The sequence below is a fragment of the Alosa pseudoharengus genome, unplaced genomic scaffold (assembly GCF_046254945.1).
Source record: "Alosa pseudoharengus isolate Yale_2024_CS ecotype anadromous, Long Island Sound unplaced genomic scaffold, YU_APseudo_1.1 YU_APseudo_1.1_scf_17, whole genome shotgun sequence".
Taxonomy (NCBI): domain Eukaryota; kingdom Metazoa; phylum Chordata; class Actinopteri; order Clupeiformes; family Clupeidae; genus Alosa; species Alosa pseudoharengus.
In genome coordinates this window covers 11,564,441-11,570,825 of record NW_027468640.1, presented here as the reverse complement: position 1 = coordinate 11,570,825, position 6,385 = coordinate 11,564,441, and the positions used below count along the sequence as shown (strand labels likewise).

Sequence of the window (6,385 nt, the reverse complement as noted above, 5' to 3'; positions counted from 1 at the left end):
CGCAGGATATGTAGAGATGATGAGTCATATTCAACACAGGCCGAGGATTTATCAAATAGATTCCTCAGCAGAGGTCACAAACAAGAGTGGGTCAGTACGGCAAGGGCGCGTTTTGACAACATTACGCAAGATGAATGCCTCCGGGCCACAAAAAACAGCACTGCCAAGAGGACAAACACCCCCATGTGCTGTGTAAAATATTCCCCACTCGTGTTTGAGTTTAAAAAGTCCATTCAGAAACACTGGTACATCATTGAATCTGACCCCAAGCTAAAGAAGGCTCTCCCAGACAAGCCGCGTATGGTCTTTAAGCGCGCACCTAATCTTAGAGACCGTTTAGTTAGGAGCGACATGCGCCCCGATCGCGCACCACTCCTACCAACTGTACCAGACGGAAACTACAGATGTGGTAGTTGTGCCCAATGTTCATACACACAAATGTAGGACATTTAACCACCCGCACACTGGCAAAGCTATACGCATTAATGGCGCCATTACTTGCAGCACCACACATGTCGTGTACATGATATTGTGTCCATGCGGCCTAGCATATGTGGGCAAAACTACGCGCGCGTTGCGTACTAGAATCAGCGAACACAGGAGCAGTATTAGAACGGGGAACGAACGAAGTCCCGTTGCTGCCCATTTCAAACGAGCTGGCCACAATGTTAGCGCACTGAGATATATTGGGGTGGAATATGTAACTAGCCCTCCGAGAGGGGGCGATCGTGGTCAAAGGCTTCTCCAAAGAGAAACCTTTTGGATTTATTACCTCAATACAATGTCGCCAGGGGGATTAAATGAGGAATTTGACATAAAGCCTTTCCTCTAATGTACTTTTCATCTCCATGTAACATTGTGTGTGGGATTGCTCTGAGGTGACATACTACTTTACAAATGATGTCATTGTGGGATAATGTAATAATGTAATAATGTAATCTTATTACTTTATGAGCCATGGTGTTGGTATTTTTCTATTTTCTTTATTTTCTTTATTTTTTTTGGGTAAACTGTATATGTAACTGCATTACTAATTGTCTTATGTGGTGACACATGTGTGATGGATAAGGTGACACTTAGGCCTTGACAATTAGTGTGAATGGGCTCAGCTGATGAATGATCAGCTGAGCAGGTATATGCTCTACTTATACACCTGAGCCACTGCTAAATGACATTTGCCTGAGGAAGACCCAGTCGGGTCGAAACGTTGCAACACTTAAATAAATATATGGGAGTTTTAGCAGAGTGCGGGCATTTCATTCCTTTGCTGTTACTTACACCAATCAGCCATAACATTATGACCACTGAAAGGTGAAGTGAAAAACACTGAAAATTTCGTTATCAACAACATCAAAAGAGGTACAATGACCTGTCAGCCAGATCACTACAGTTGCACATGGAGTATGTCAGACTAAAAAAGTAAATGCAATATTCATATACAAATGTGTATTGCAATGTTTAAGTGAATTGCAGAAATATTATAGCAAGTCAGTTGTATAATAACTGTAATGTTTATTGAAGGTGTTTATTGTAAAATGGTGCTTGATGAAACCGTATTCAAAGTGTTAGACGATATAGTGTTACCATTTAATACTGCAATTGTTTATTGAAAACTAGTGTTGGATGAAATAGTGTTCATATGAAGAAGTGTTGTCAAAGAAATGCTCAGGAAACTAGATGTACCGCAGAGCGGTACAAAATATGACCGCCACCCAGTCCAGCACATTTTTTCCACAAAAATAAATCACGCTAAAAGGCCTATATGATTCTAACTGTCTCACTAAATTGCATTAGCCACATTCAATTCTCACTGGTATCTGCTAGACAAAAAGTACCAAAACATGATTAGTTCATAGATTTCACATGTAAAATTCATTTTATACAACCCCACCCCCATCTTGCCTGTTCATAATTCTGAGAAATTCTTGAATTGTGTGCATGTGTGCATGTACATGTTTATGTGTGTGTGTGTGTGTGTGTGTGTGTGTGTGTGTGTGTGCGTGCTTGTGTGTTTGCCTGCGTATGTGTGTTTGTGCATGTGCATGCATGCACACATATGTCTACTGTGTGAGTATGTGTCATACGTATGATTACTGTGAATGCATGTGTGTGCGTGTGTATCTGTTTATGCACATGTGTGCACATGGAATGGGTTAACATGATCCCTGGAGGCAAACATACGCAAAAAATTGGTCATCCTAGGCCCTACGGTTCTCAAGATATTCCCAGAAAACTGTGTCTGCCCTACCCTCCTTTCGGGGGGTCCAGTACAGCGGGGGGGCTACAGATCAAAACGAAAAACTACGGTTCCATGCTATCCATGTGGGGTTACATGCCCACCAAGTTTCGTGTACCCCGGTCTTTCAGTGTCCCGGGAATCATTGACGGAAATGTGGACATGCGAAAAAGAAAAAAAAAATAATAGGTATAATAATAAGTATATTGTGTTGCCATATTAATAGAGCTTGATGTTGAAATGTTTATTGCCGATGAAATCGGGCATACTTTCGTATACATACTGGATATGCACAGAGTAATGTTTTCTTCACAGGACTTCCAAAAAAGACAATTAGACAGCTTCAATTAGTTCAAAACGCTGCAGCACGAGTCCTAACAAAGACAAGCAGAAGAGAACATATCACCCCCATACTTAAGTCCCTGCATTGGCTGCCAGTTTCTTTTAGGATAGATTTTAAAGTACTGCTACTGGTTTTTAAAGCACTGCATGGGATGGGGCCAACATATATATCAGACATGTTTAAATTTTACATCCCCCACAGACCTCTTAGATCACAGAACAGCCAGGTATTATGCATACAGTACCTACTCGCACCAAACAGAGTGAAGCTGCTTCTAGCCACCATGCATTCCAGATATGGAACAAACTCCCTGAGCATATTAAGACTGCTCCAACCATTGCCACTTTTAAAACCCAATTAAAGACCACCCTCTTCTCTATGGCTTTTTCCTGTTTTTAATTTATTTGTATTGCTTTTATTGTTTTTACTAATTCTACTATTTTATTACTTTTATTATTTTTACTTATTCTACTATTTTATTGCTTTTATCGTTTTTACTTATTTCACTACTGTGATATATTTGTGATATGTTTTATACCTGCTTACTTTTATTTGAGGTAATGCCTGAGCTATGTAAAGCACATTGTGTCTACCTGGGGTATGAAATGCGCTATATAAATAAATTGCCTTGCCTTGCCTTGCCTTGCCTTTAAGTTGTAATTTTAAGTAGGGCCTACACCAAGTCATTTACTTCACTGCCACAGAAGAGTTCATGCAATTCTCATTGTTGTTACACTATCCTAGAGCATGCAGAATCTTTGTTTTTGTTTTTTGTTATAAAAAGAGGAGGATGTAACATTTATATAATTGATCAGGAATCTGAGTGGACACCTTACATGTTGTATGGAAAGTCACATGACAGTTGGGTCCTTAGGGCGTGTAGGCCCAGATGGGCTCTGGTAGGCCAAAGGTGCATAGCAGGTCCATAGACATGGTACGTAGGCTACTTCACTTTCTTTTACTGTCTCTCCCAGCCTACCTCTGTGTCAATCTACCACGGCCGGAGGTAACATGCTAGAAATAGACGAGATGGTAGAAGTAGTATTCTAGACCTAGCCTACTTTAGGCTATTATTTCCCAAGTGTGAGAACAAGACAGTAGGTAAGGTTTTGATTGGAATGAAAAAGAGCTGCCGATTATGATTCCTTAGGTCGTGTAGTAGTAGGCTAGTGGCTACATTCCAGCTCGCTCGGATAAGGGTAGGCTACAACTTTCACTTTCGTTTTTGTTATTCGAATCCATGTTCTTTAGTAGTTTTCTCTTTTCGTCTCGCTAGTAAAAAGAGAAAAGAAATAAAAGTGAAAATCAATAAATAAACAAACTATCAAACCTGGTTAATTACTGATTTTTGAAACCTGCATTCAGTGATGTCGCTGCAGGTAGACGGGCTCTGGAAAAATGTGGAATACAGCTGTGTTAACTTCCGTAGCATGTCCGTTCCGTAGATGAGTCGAGTTTTACAATTATTAGCCTAGCTAGTATTAATCAACGAAATTGTATTTCTCTATCTATTTTATGATCCAGCTTTACAATCGCCCACTTCAGTCTTCTGATGTGCGTCTGTTGTGTCGACCAGCCATAAACGCTAGGTCAAATTAAGACTTTTCCTCAGTGGTTCCTCGTTCCTCGTTGGTGGAATGAGTGAGTCCCCAGTAACGTTCCTGCAATAGTTTTGGGTCTCACCTGAGGGGTCTAAAGACCTATCTGTTCAGCTTACACTTAATTACAATTAATTAAGTTGTTCTTATTAGTTATGTTTTGTATATTTCTGGTATTGTATGGTTATTGATAATCAATATTGTATTGACATTTGTGTTACTATTGGCCTATTAATGCAAGCACCAACCTTTTAAAACGGTTTAGCTACCGCTAATTTTAACTGTTGTAGGCTGTTATATTTTGTAGGTCACCAGACAAAAATGTCTGCTAAAATTCCATAAACATAAACAAAAACATAGAAAACATAATTTGGAGGGTGCTTGTAGCCGATAGGGCACTTACAGAATAGCCTAAAAATCTACAGGGCTACATGTATAGGGCTAGCCTACATGATTAAGTGTCCTGACCGAAAAGTAGGCCTAGATGCTGGTGGTCCTGTTATATGATATTTGAGTAGGCCTAACAATTATTTATTGTTTGGACAAACCAATAATTTGAAGAGAGTTAGCTTACTTTTGCAGGCTATAGTGTGGGTGATGCTTTAACGGTTTGTTTCTTCTGAGAAATGCACTGACTGATTTGAAGCCAATCTGGCTTGATAGCCTATTAGTTTTAGGCTAAACACATGTTGTCACTTTGAATGAATGGAATCAATTCTCATGTAATCATTCACAAGTATAAAAATAAATAAGTAAAGGTTTGAATGGACACATCATTCAGCAGACATAATATTTCACTGAAACTAAGGCGTTTGTATAATTGACATGATGATAGCTGGTTTAAGCCATTTGGATGCGAAGAATGAATAGATAACACAATGTTTTCTGTAGGAAAGACTAAACAGCAGGTGCCGTTTTTTCTTCATAAAAGTGTCTGTTTCGACAAACCTGGGTAAGTTAACACAGAGTAAGGGGTAAGCCTCCTAATAGAGCTGTATGGCTTCATTCTCCTAACAAAACAATGCCATAGTGCTCTTGTTGTAGGAGGTTTACCTCTTACTCTGAGTTAACTTACCCAGGATTGTCACTAAAACACGTACTTGGAATACCCCCCAGGTGATATTACGATTTTTGCCGCCACCAACACCACGTGACCCAATTACTGTGAGTAACCACACAGGTGTACAACACAGATGTCATCTGACCCCAACAACACCATTTGTGCACATCAAAACAGCAAAGTACAGCTCTTTTAAAGATTCTGAGAATGCCTTTGCACCTTCCTGCAAAAGGATATAAGCATGATGATGTGGAGGTTGTACAAAACATTTTGATTCTGAGAATTCAGAAAAGTTCATGAATGTTTTGAAACTGAAACTGAAATTGTTATGATGAATGGAACATACCCTATTATTTGGGGCAGCCATGGCCTATTGGTTAGGGCTTTGGGGTTGTAACCGAAGGGTTGCCGGTTCGATCCCCGACCCAGTAGGAAAAATGTGGGCGGGGGAAGTGGTTGAACACCACCCTCCTATGCCCACATCCACGGCTGAAGTGCCCTTGAGCAAGGCACCTAACCTCTCACTGCCCCCCGAGCGCCGCTGTAGCAGGCAGCTCACTGCTCCGGGATAGTGTGTGCTCCACCTCACTGTGTGTTCACTGTGTGCTGTGTGTGTTTCACTAATTCACGGATTGGGATAAATGCAGAGACCAAAGAGTATACTGTATATACTTATACAATAAATATGTAGCCTTGAGTTAGTTACTAACTTAATCTATGGACCACACTTCATGACGCATACAGTGGGCATCGCTTTCAAATGACCACTTCATTCGCGCATTACGAGGCCGTGAAGCTGCGTGAAGTATTAGTACCACTTTCAGCCACTGTGCGTCGCTCTGCCACTGTACATCGCTCTGCCTGCCACCCCCCTTCTGAAAAAGCAGGAGACTTGCCGAGAGTAATCCCAGCCTACGAATTCAATAACAAAATAAATCATGCATAATTAAACATTAGCCTACCTCGATTTAGGCTACTTGGGTATGGCTTAAGGCTTGACTACACGGTGGTAACGAAAATCGAAATCGAAATTTGCTGTCTACATTATTGTCAGTGTTGGGTTAACGCAACTACGCAAATCAAAACAGTGGTGTGATAATTGAGCCAGTAGAGAAATAACTGTTCAGAATTAATCTGCAGCCTTGGGT

At 40.5% G+C, this 6,385-nt stretch overlaps 1 protein-coding gene and 1 long non-coding RNA gene across 2 annotated transcripts in view; one reads left to right on the top strand and one right to left on the bottom strand.

Moving 5' to 3' along the window:
* Positions 1–4,067, bottom strand: part of LOC143127240 (uncharacterized) — an 11,494-nt gene extending 7,427 nt beyond the window's left edge. Inside the window, exon 1 of the long non-coding RNA XR_012987556.1 lies at positions 3,910–4,067. This is a non-coding gene — a long non-coding RNA (uncharacterized LOC143127240). The remainder of the gene's footprint in view (positions 1–3,909) is intronic.
* The window catches only part of LOC143127239 (uncharacterized), a 26,819-nt gene continuing 23,961 nt past the window's right edge, over positions 3,528–6,385 (top strand). Inside the window, exons 1-2 of the mRNA XM_076288584.1 lie at positions 3,528–3,680; positions 5,294–5,341. The gene's annotated coding sequence lies outside the window, so the exon portion shown is untranslated. The remainder of the gene's footprint in view (positions 3,681–5,293; positions 5,342–6,385) is intronic.